This window comes from Apodemus sylvaticus, chromosome 17, assembly GCF_947179515.1.
Source record: "Apodemus sylvaticus chromosome 17, mApoSyl1.1, whole genome shotgun sequence".
Lineage (NCBI taxonomy): Eukaryota > Metazoa > Chordata > Mammalia > Rodentia > Muridae > Apodemus > Apodemus sylvaticus.
Genome location: NC_067488.1, coordinates 54,755,638 through 54,767,650, shown reverse-complemented (window position 1 = coordinate 54,767,650; position 12,013 = coordinate 54,755,638). Strand labels below are relative to the sequence as shown.

At 50.2% G+C, this 12,013-nt stretch overlaps 1 long non-coding RNA gene across 1 annotated transcript; it reads left to right on the top strand.

Moving 5' to 3' along the window:
* Positions 1-2,418: 2,418 nt before the first annotated feature.
* Positions 2,419-10,110, top strand: LOC127667652 (uncharacterized). The gene is made up of 4 exons (XR_007973911.1): positions 2,419-2,623; positions 4,931-5,010; positions 7,659-7,767; positions 10,010-10,110. It is a non-coding gene; the product is annotated as an uncharacterized LOC127667652 (long non-coding RNA).
* The last annotated feature ends 1,903 nt before the right edge of the window (positions 10,111-12,013 follow it).

The window sequence follows — 12,013 nt, the reverse complement described above, 5'->3', positions numbered from 1 at the left end:
AGATCTCATTACGGATGGTTGTGAGCCACCATGTGGTTGCTGGGACTTGGACTCAGGACCTCTGGAAGAGCAGTCAGTGCTCTTAACTGCTGAGCCATCTCTCCAGCCCAGGAAGGAAACTATTAATGGAGGTCTTACAACCTGGATCCAGCTCTTCCCAATGCCCTCTCCCCTTGCTCTTAGTTACAGGAAAATGTTATGGTGACCTTGATGACAGACAACTGGGAAGAGCTCCTGGAGGCCGATCCTGGGCAGGCTCTGCCCTCAGCTCTCTCTGGCTTCCCACTTCCTGCCCCCCTTTCATCCCTGAGCTACTGTGGTCTTCACATCTCCAGGTACTGAAGAAGAGATCAGGCTCCTAGGGGAGGAAACACCCAGCCTCCACCACATCTGTGACCCCAGGGCTGTGAAGGTAGTGTGACACAGGCCAGGGTCAGCCCTACAGCTAGCCCTCTCACTGTGAGACAAAGGATCGGGCTAAGGACAGCCTACCACTGGGGAAGAGCCCTATTCAGAAAAAAATGAATGTCTTAGGCTGCTTGGGGTGGAGCTGCTCAATAAGAAGCCATCCTGTTGGAGGTGACAAGCCTGAGCAGTGTCAAGGGTCCCATGGAAGCAGGACCTCTCATGCCTGCATGGAACCCAGGGTCCTCCCTTAACCAGTTTTCTGGGGTTTTTGAGACAGTGTTTTACTGTAGACCAGGCTGGCCCCGAACTCATAGAGATCCGTCTGCCTCTGCCTCCTGAGTGCTGGGATTAAAGTATGTGCCATCACCACCAGGCTCCTAACCAGCCTTGCTGCCCTCTTCTGACCCTCACAAGGCATCAGGAGGGTGAGGGATTGGGGAACTCACTGCTAAGCAGACCCACTTTGGATGCCAAGCCCTGTACGGAGGGGATTGGCCAACAGATAGGCAGCTATGGAGGCAAAGGAGTCATCTCCAGCAGGGGACTGGACCCCTTTAGTAGAGGCCACCATACTGCCCGTCATCCTCTCTGCCCATTCTGCATCCAGAAAGTCCTCAATCAGGCTGTGTCTGAAACCCAACTCCTCATTCTAGCCTCATGGTTCTGGCTCTGCAGATAGTCCAGCAGGTGACAGCCATTCTCTCACTGCCGCTGGCTGTTTGTTCTGGTAGCAGCAGGCTGAGGGTTCAGAACATGCTTATCAAATAAACTAGCCAGGATTTAGAGCCCCCCAGAAGGCTATAGGGCCACAGAAGCCTTGTCCTAAAGCAAAGGACACTCTAGGTTATTCCTGATCCTACCACCCAGTTTACAATCAGGGGCGGAGCGCAGAGTCAAGTCTTAGGGTTCTTCTAGGGTGATATATGCTTTGAGAAGAATGGGCTTAGCTTCAGGACTTAGCTTCCTTTCTGGTGCAGACTTGATAGTGTTAGGAGGGGTGGGGAACTGGCCTGGGCTTCACCTTTCCTGCCTATAAAGTGGGGATTATGGCTTCTGCCCCGCCCAACCCACAGACCTTCTGTCAGGGTCTCAGGGAGGCAGAGGAATGGGGGAAGAACTGGAATAGGGAGGGAAGGCGATAAAGGCGGCAGAAAGCTGAGTCAGAGCCTCCTCTTGTTTGAAGCCTAAATTGAGCAACTAGATAAATCCTTAACCCTAGGCTACCCCTGCGGGATCTCAGCACGGGGCTCATTCCTAAGCATTGTCAGAGCTGAGATGTGGCTTTTAGGCACCAAGCAGATGCCAGGGCGGGGCATGGGAGACAGAGCAGGAGTCTGGCTTGAGAGCACGCCCTACCCACTTCCTTATTTCTCTTACTCTTGTCAGTCCCTGGCCCCCAGATGCTGCTATGGCCTGTCCCAGTCACAGCTGGTTTCCCAGCATGCCAAGTGCCCTGCCCATGGGATTATGCAAGCCAAGACTCCCACCAGCTCACCCTAGGAATTGCTCCTCACAATGGCTGCCCATTCTCCTTCAGAGGAGTCCCAGTGTCTCCATCAATGGCTCCCAGTGTCTACAGGACAACTCCTGCTGTTAGGTTCAGACTTCTCAGAGGGTTTCCTCTTTTTCTCCCTTTCCCAGTCCTCTCTGCATTGACTCCAGGACCCTTTCAACCTGTTGCTGAGACCCCTGGAACCCTACAACCCCAGGCTGTCCAACCCCCACCCTTCACCCGCTCCCCCATCCCCCATCTCCAGGGTTTGCTTCTCCAGTGTGTGCCTTCCACCAGAGGCTTCCCAGTCCCAAGTGCCAGTTGATCTGATGATGTCTTTCTGGAGCTCTGGGTAAGATTCCAGAGCTGCCTCTTAGGTGGCCCAGGTTTCATGGGACTCAAGCATAAGCTAGCCAGCCTCTCTCTGAGCCTAACCACGCCCATCTGTAAAAGAGGGAACCAGCTCCAGCTTGCATACCTCATAAGTAAAGATTTTGAAAAAAAGCAATAATTGGGGAATTGCCCTAGTAAGATGCAATCTCCTGCTAACCCCCGGGACTTAGTTGGCACGAAGACAACTCAGCAGACACCTCTTCCAAGAAGGATTCTGACCCTCGGGAGTGGTGAGGGTCCCCAGGACCTGACAGATCCTCCTCAAGTCCGTAAGTGATCAAATGGCACCATGCCAGGCTCAGTCCCACTTCCTTACGGCAAGATGCACGGGTGAGTGGTCCCAGAGGATTCCTGCCCTGGCTGTCAGCTGCTCCTGTGCTATCCTAATGCAGAGACTGTTGTCCCCATAGGATGGTGACAGCCTGACAAAGGGGTCTCTTTCTTTTTCCTTTTTTATCTAACTTTTTTAAAAAAAAGATTTATTTATTTATTTACTATATGTAAGTACACTGTAACTGTCTTCAGACACATCAGAAGACAGCATCAGATCTCATTACAGATGGTTGTGAGCCACCATGTGGTTGCTGAGATTTGAACTCAGGACCTTCGGAAGAGCAGGCAGGGCTCTTAACCGCTGAGCCTTTTCTCCAGCCCCTTAACTTTTTATTGGTTCTTTTGAGAATGTCATATCATGCGCTCCAATCCCACTCATCTCCCCATCCCTTTGTATCCACCCTGTTTTGATCTTAAAAAAGAGAAAACTTCATAAGAATATGTTCTATGGACGTGTGGGGGAGGGGTGCCTCAGCGGGCCCATGCCGAGGCATCCCTTCTCCCTGAAGGACCACACACACACACACACACACAGGATGGTATAGCATATTTAGGGCATGGGGGAGGGGAGTTACGGGGGTAGGAGAGGCAGAGAAAGGGAGAGAGTAGAGAAGTAGAGGCCGGCCATGACCACGTGGAGAGAGGGGAGAAAGGAATGGGGAGAGAGGAGAGCCCAAGAGGGCAAGAGGCAAGAGAGAGAGAGACAAGAGAGTAAGAGAGAGGAAGGGGCAAGCAGCCCCTCTTATAGTGTGCCAGGCCTACCTGGATGTTGCCAGGTAACTGTGGGGTGGAGCTTAGACAGAATCCTACCACACCCTCCCTCGACCCTCACAAAAGAAACTAAATTAAAATAGAAAACAAAAACAAAGCAAAAAGAACCCTCCCAACAAACAAAAGTCTCATCATGGAAACTGTAGTGTGTCTCAGCGTGTCACACAACATATTCTTTTTTTATCCACACATCTTTAATTGCAAATGTTCATTACACTGAGTCACGGGTTTGGTTCGAGGCCTCTGGCTTCTGCTAAGCTGTCCACCCTGGATCCTCACCAGGACTCTTCTTGGATATCCTGTAGTTACTTTGTGTCGGGTAGATCCTGCAGCTTTGGATCTGCAGGACCTGCAGGAGGTCTTTTTCTAATGTATCCTTATAGCTATGGTCACAGTGACACACTGTCATGCTTACTTCCGCTATTTCCTTTTCTAAAGAGGAAGAGGGAGGGTTTCTTTCTGTACAAGTTTAGGCAGGAAGCAAAGCAAACTCTAAGCACCTAAAACTTGCCTCTCTGCCACAGACTTCTTGCTCCCAGGACTGTCACAAAATGCACACAACAAACAGCGCTTGGCCAAATGACTGGGGGCCAAGGATATGAAAGCCTTAGAAAGTCACAGACAGTGGGGGATTCCATTACTCCATCCTGACCAATCCCTTGCAAGTTGGCAAGTTAGGAACTAGAGACCAGTGGATCATTCAAGGAAGTCATAAACAAGCCCTGCATTGCTAGCCAAGGCTATGCCTGGAGCCCCTGTACTCTGTGCATGTGTGTGTGCACATTTACATATGTGTGCACATTTGGCAGAGGGTTGATGTCAGGTGTTGGTGGATGTGTAGTCAGGTGTGGGGGAAGGGGGTGTCTCTGTGAGCCCATGCTAAGACATCCTTTCTCCCAGAGGAACCAGCCACACAGGAATAGAGCTTATTCAAGGCATGGGGAGGGGAGTTGACAGGATAGTAGAGACAGAGAAAAGCAGAGAGGGAGAGAGGAAGGGAGGGAGAGAGAGAGAAAGAGTAAAGGAGTAGAGGCCGGCCTTGATCATATGGAGGGGGGGAGGGGAATGGAGAGAGAGAGTGGAGATTAGGACAAGAGGATGGCTGGGGAGCAAGAAGGTGACAGAGGAGGGGCAAGCAGCCCCTTTTATAGTGAGTCAGGCACACCTGGCTGCTGCCAGGTAACTGTGGGCAGAGCCTAGACAAAATGCCAACATTGGGTACCTACCTCAGTTTCTTTCCACCTTGCTTTTCCTTTGTCTTTTCTTTCTTTCATTTTTTTTTCTTTCACTGAACCTGGAACCCTGAACTCGAGCAAACACCAGGAATGCCCCTGTCTCCACCGCCCCAGCTCTGGAATTACAACCTCATGTCCCCCTCACCCAACCTTTTTTGAGTGAGTTCTGGAGGTGGGACTTGAACCCTCAATGCTTCTGTAGCCGGCACTTACCAACTGGAGCCCTCTCCCCAGTGCAATGCTTTGTTTTTATTTTAAACAATTCGTTAATTATTAATCTGTTCATTTATTTTCACAGTGGCGGAGATGAAGCCCAGAGCCTTGGGATTGCTTTAATGCTGAGCCACACCCTATCTCTGCCTTTCCACTCTGGCCAGGGTGAGCACCTCCCTCCCTCCAAGGGAGGCAGGACAAAGAGAGCGGACCAAGGGCAGGACACAGCAGAGAGGGTGGAGAAAGAGGAGGAGGAACAGATGGGTGGGGGGCTTTCTGAGACTTCCCCTCTCAGCCCAGTGATGGTTTCTGGGGCTGTGACTGGCCACAGATCTCGGGAAGGTATTCCTAACAGAGACTGATCTACATTCTGACACCCCAGGAACAGCTAGCTACAGGGTGGCCCAGCAACCTAGGCCCTGTTCACTGAGAGCCAAGCTTCTGCTTGAATGTGGGAGCACAGTCAAGCTACAGTCAGCATGTAGGACCCAGAGAGACACCCCCCCCGGGATTCCTTTATCCCCCACCCCATCTGCTTTCAGGGGAAAGAGAGCCAAACAAGAGAAAGGAAAGGCCAACATCACCTGTCTGGACCACAGAGGTCCGATGGCTTCCAGACACTGCCCACCTGTGACAGAGGGAGGCCACTGTTTTGAGTAGGACTGTAGCAGAGCCTGGCTGCAGTGACAACCCTGTAGCTAACGATAGGTCAAGTCCCACTCAGACCTTGACCTCCTCAGCTGTCTTTTTAGGAAAGAGCTATAAAAAAATCCACTGGATCCCTGCCCTTGGGTAGACCAGAATAAGGCCCCTACTATGTTGTACTGTCCAGTGTGAGGACCAGCTGGGGGGTGATACTGTCACTGAGGATTGTATGAAATATGCAGGTTCTCTCCCAATCTGCCCCCAAAGCATTGGCGTGGGGAGAGGGGCAGGGGGTGCTATGCCTCCTCAAGCGGCACAGTTTGATGTGTTCCCCAGGGGAAGGGACCTCACACTCCTGCCCATCACCGGAGGAAGAGTGGGTGGAATTTTCCACATCCCAGACTGTCAGAGGCTGTGGCCCATTTGCAAAGCCCGCTGATGAGCTAATTAGAGCTGCTGCTCTATTTCTGCTCAATACCTAAATGAGGTCACCAGCCTGGTGTGCCTGCGAGGAGCCTGGTGAGGAGATTAAGGGTGGTTGGCCAGCAGGTGAGCTTCTTCTCTGAGGAGGGCTGTGGGACCAGGAATTTTGGATTTAGGACTGAATATTGGATGGAGGACTTTAAGTGGTAAAGCCAGGGTTTTCCAGCAGAATAAGAGGAGTGGTCACTCCAGCCACTCCAAATTGTCCTGACGTAACTATCCTGAGTTCCTTCCTTCCTTCCTTCCTTTTTTTCCTTCCTTCCTTTCTTCCTTCCTTCCTTCCTTCCTTCCTACCTACCTTCCTTTTTTTCTTTCCTTCCTTCCTTTTTTTCCTTCCTTCCTTCCTTCCTTCCTTCCTTCCTTCCTTCCTTCCTTCCTACCTTCCTTTTTTTCCTTCCTTCCTTTCTAAGACATGGTTCTATGTGTAGCTCTGACTATCCTGGTACTCACTCTATAGACCAGGCTTGCCTCAAACTCAGAAATCCACCTGCCTCTGCCTCCTGAGTGCTGAGATGAAATGTGTGTGCCACCACCATGTCTTAGGAACTCACCCTTCATGCCCCCCAAAAGACCAGCATCTGGGTCCTTGGATTGTTTCTCCTCTCAGCATGAGCAAGCCCTGCCCTCCCCGAGGTGGGACAGGAATCTGCAGGTGTCCACAGCTGCCGTCTCAACCTGGCAGTCACTCTGGAGGCTACCCCCAATGCCAGGCTCAGGTTATCACGATTTCACGACTACCAGATATCTCCACTGTGCCCCCAAACTGTGGGCTCTCATTTTGTGGATTCATTTAGTGAGTCCTACACTATATCAAGTGTCGTGTATATACCGGCTACCCTGGGCAGCAGCATGGCATCCCATATGGTGGGTTTAGGGTCTGTGTTTTCAGAGTATGGAAGTGATGTATGGAGACAGTGTTTCTTCAGGGGTGCATTTGACAATGTCCAGAGGTGGTTTATTACAGGCACCTAGTAAGTGGAAGCATTCCACACTGTTGGGGACAACTCTGCCACAAGGAAGGTAATATTTGCCTAAGAGACCCTGGTGAGGGCACTTGGCTACTGGCAGGCAGAGCCAGTTTGAATTGAATTCTAGTCTTTACCCACTTGGATCTGTGATCTGACTCTCAGTTCTCATGCAGAAAAACTGAGGCTTCAAGGGATACGGGCAGACTCTCATCACTAACATACACAAAGCTGCGTCCCCAAAGCTACCCCTCCCTCTCCAGACCCCTGACAGCCTCCATACTGTCTTGCCAGTGCCATAGTGTCCTCTTGGGATCCCCTCTTCTGCCAGCTGTCCTTACATGTTATGGGTAGCAAGGCCACTAGTCACCCACAGAGCTGCTCTGGAGAAGAGAGCCTGGAGGGAGGAGCAGCTGTATCGATGTTGGCACAGTAGGTGCACATCAGGACTGTCCTGGAAAACAGAGCCATGGGGCTCCCTGGACAGATCAAGGGTCACATGCTCACTGAGCAGACGTCTCAGATGTGACTGATAGGCACCCACCCACCCAGACATGATGCTAGGGCAGATGTGGGACCCAGACCCTTATTGCCCACACCCTGTCAATCACTATAGACATCAGTTCTGCTTTGGGATCACCCTGGTCCAATCTGCTCTGGCTGGTCTAGTGTACCCCAATCTGAGACAGAAACTACCTATGTTTTTCTGTTTATTTCCAGTGCTGGGATCCAAACCCAAGAAAGACAGAGAGGTAGACACAGTTAGAGCTGGAGAGGAGGATAAATAAACAGCAGCCCTGTCAATGAAAAGCCAAGGGAGAGAGGAAAGGTGAGTAAGTAAGACAGATCAGATCTGCTTTCTCACAGAGAGGCTAAGCCAAACCCACTGAGGCAATTTACACCAACTATGATACTTCAATGCCAAAGCACCTCTCACCTCAGTGGGGATAGTAGATAAACTTTATCTCAAACCTGAATTTAAGTGACCATAGCCCAGGAACATAGATTTAGGTTACTCCAAACTCTGTACAACATGAAGTGGTTTCATGAACTTTTTATAGTCAAAAATGAAGAAAGTCATAAATCAAGGTGCTTTTCAAGCACACTGGTAAGGGCATCAGAGAAACAACTGCAGCAAAGAAATCTCAGCTACAGGCCTCAGATGTTGTCCTTGTCCAACCGTTCTTCACAGGGAGGTTGGAGGAAGCTAGTGGCCTGCCAAGCCAACACATTCCAAGAGGGTTTTATCTGTTAGTCTTAGAGCATCAGGTCCAACAGAGAGGTAAGCGAGAAATGGCTATTAGGGGCCTGAAGATAGTCCTAGATAATTACAAATTGGCCCTGGACCTGTAACATTCCAAGCTGCCCACAGTCGCTGAAGTTCTGATCAGTTCATCGGCCTTGCAGAAGGTCCAGGGAGAAGGCTCAGCTTCTTTATGTGAACTTTTGTTTACAGATGGCTACAGCCAACAGGGAACCATAACCAACAGAGCAGACATGCAAAGGCTGGAAGCTTCTGTGCCCTTCTGGGCTTGTCAGGCAGTGAGTCTGACGATTCCTCAAACAGTTAAACAGAGAGGGGCAGAAGACATGACAATCCCACTCCTCCATGTATCCACAAAAACTCATCCCTCAATGCCCAGAGCCCATTATTCCTACAGCCAAAGAGTGCAAGCAACCAAACACCCATCAGTCCACAAATGAACAAATCAACGCAGCACACCATGACAGAGTACAAGTAAGCCACAAGAAGGATGGAGAGAGACAGAAAATTCGGATAGACCTTGTGGTGGTTTGAATATGTTTGGCCCATTGGAAGTAGCACTATTAGGAGGTGTGGCCTTGTTGGAATAGGCGTGTTCTTGCTGGAGGAAGTCTGTCACTATGTAGGTAGGCTTTGAGGACTCCTATACTTAGGCTTCGCCCACTGCACTAGAGAGACCCTCCTCCTGGCTGCCTGCAGAAGAGAGTCTCCTCCTGGCTGCCTTAAGATCAAGATGCAGAACTCTCAGCTCCTTCTCCAGCACCATGTCTGTCTGGATGCTGCCATGCTTCCCATCATGATGATAATGGACTGAACAGAGAACACTAAACCTATAAGCCAGCCCCAATTGAATCTTGTCCTTTATAGGAGTTGCCTTGAAAGCCAGGCAATGGTGGTGCATGCCTTTAATCCCAGTACTTGGGAGGCAGAGGCAGAGGCAGGCAGATTGGATTCCTGAGTTCGAGGCCAGCCTGGTCTACGGAGTGAGTTCCAAAACAGCGAGGGCTACACAGAGAAACCCTGGCTGGAAAGACAAAAAACAAAAACAAACAAACAAACAAAAAGAATTGCTTTAGTCATGGTGTCTCTTCACAGTAATAAAACCCTAACTAAGACAGACCTTGAAAATGTTATATTCGATGCTGAAATCAAGTGCCCTGTGCAGTGACATGAAGACAGGGGCCTTTGAGGAAGAAGTTGTGACAATTAATTATAGGTGGCCATCCCCTGTGAATGGATACATAGCCCTGAGAGCTTGAGGGAGCTGACTTAGGGCCTCTCAGCTCCCCTATTCTCCACCACATGAGGACAAAGTGTTCACACCTTTGACCCTTCTGTCCTTTCTGCCCTGTCTGAGGACTTCAGTGGATGATGGACCTCATTTTTTTCCAACTGCCCAGCCTCCAGACTATGAGCATGATGAATTCCTGTTGTTCATAAATCGTTAGGTCCCAGCCAGGCATGGTGGCACATGCCCGTAATGCCAGCACTCGAAGGCTGAAGTGAGAGGATTGCTGCAAGTTTGAGGCTAGCCTGGACTGCATAATGAGTTTCAGGTCAGTCTGAGTTACAACATGAGTGAGACCTTGAGTGAATGAATGGAATTATTCAGTCCTCAGTTTTGTGACAGCAGAAGTGCACTGGGACACCAGGTCAGCGGTTCTCAACCTTTCTGGTACCTAGATCCTTTAATGAAGTAACTCATGGGGAGACCCAATCATAAAGTTATTACTCCTACTTTGTACCTATAATTTTGCTACTGTTATGAATCATAATGTTAATATCTGTGTTTTCCTATGGGCTTTAGGCCACCCCTGTAAAAGAGTTATTTGACCCCAATGGGTTGAGAAACACTGCACTATGTGGAAGACAGACAGAAAGGCCACTTAGTGGGACTGGAAGTGTAACGGCGTGGTAAGGCATTTCTCTAGAATGTGCAAAGCTCATTCTGTTCCCATCAAAGAGTTGGGGGAGGAGTAGTATGTGATTCTACTTTATGAAAAAATCTATAATGGACGAAGCCAGACAGAAATGAGGTTAGCGGTTCCTAGAGCAGGTACAGGGCAGGGTGCAGAGTGGTGTCTCAGGGTTACAAGGATCCTTTATGGGAAATGAAGCTTTTCCTTCCATGGCAAAGGTATTGATAAGCCTTAACTGAGTGAACTACCAGGAACAGGAGTCATCTTGTTCATTGAATCAGCAGCTGGAACAGAAGTGGGCTGTAGGATGGGGCTCTTCTGTGTGTCCCTCGGACCCTGATACTTAGTCAGGCTAATCCCTGACTATCCCCTCCCTCCTTCCCCCTCAGCACCAGACTGCAGCTCCCCTGTGGCTCCTGGGTCTCCAGGGTAAGCTGGTACCCTGGATTTGATGGCTGCTATAAGAGGTTCTCCCTGCTGCCTCCTAGGGATGGGAGAATCCCAGGACAACCTGTTTGGTCCCCTCTCACCCAGCATGTCTGCACCCAGCAAGCCTTCTGCATGCCCTCAGCAGAAGCATCGCTCGGGTTTCTGTATCCTTCCTGTCTGAGCATTGTCATACAATGCTATCATGTGTTCATCTATCTCTGCCACCCAATAGTGACTTTTTTTTTTTGACACAGGGCTTCAGTGTGTCTCCCTGGCTGTCCTGGAACTCATTCGGTAGACCAGGCTGGTCTCAAACTCAGAAATCTGCCGGCCTCTGCCTCCCAAGTGCTGGGATTAAAGGCGTGTGTCACCACTGTCCGTCTGAATAGTGACCTTTTACATCTATCTTAACTCTATGCTGCTAATCCAGCCATCACAGCCTGGCCTCTGGATGCCCCAGCCCATGCCAGGACTTTATCATGCCGCAAAACACTTTCCACTTTAAAATCAAACCCATTACTATTTTAGAGTCACTTATAAAAGTGTCATTGCCTGCCTTCTCTTGAAAACTCTGCCAAGCTAGCCACAAAGGGTCCTTCTCCCTAACTGGCAGCAAATGATTGGGGCTTCACAGCCCTGTCACTTTTTGACAGGCAGATCTCTGCAGGAGAGGAGTATGGCTCTGCTCTCTGCAGAAGCCACAGTGGCTGGCCCTATACAGAACTGAGTGTCAAGGGCTGATGGAGAACATCAGAAGTGACAGCCCTGGGACAAGGATGGTATAGGGAAGTTGGGTTTTGGGGGGTGGGGGGTGGGGGAGTGGAGTTACTGGGCCAGCAAAACAGTTCAGCAGGCAAAACTCCCATGCCTGATGACCTATGTTTGACCCCCATGATCCACATGACAGAAGAGAACTGACTCCTGCAAGCTGGCCTCTGACCTTCCTCACACACATACACACACACACACACACACACACACACACACACACACACGCACACGCGCGCGCGCACATGCAGGCACTACAGCTTTAGTTTCCTGGTCTGTAGAAAACAGTGCGGGGAGCATCGTGAGGCTTCCTGATCTCACATGGTGAGCATTATTCTCAAGGTGCAGGCGCCCCTTTTTCAATTCAGGTTTCCTCACTCCCCACACCCCAGGCTTCTGGCAGACTGTTGAGGGTGGTAGACTTGGCTCCTCATCTTCCTGGGTGTCCTGTGGCCACCCATCCTTCTCTGCCAGCACTGCCCAGCAGTGCCTCTAGTGTGGCTTTTCTTGGGGCCATGGTATCTTCTTTGCCACCCATGAGCACTGAGCTTAGTGGTATTCAGTTTCTTTTTAGACTTTTAAAATCTCTTCTGGTTTTGATTTGGGGTTGGATCCAATCCGTCATTCCCTGGGTTACAATGCCTGTTGCCTGTTGTGGCTGTGTTATCTCTCTGAAATGATCTGCTCCAGAGGGT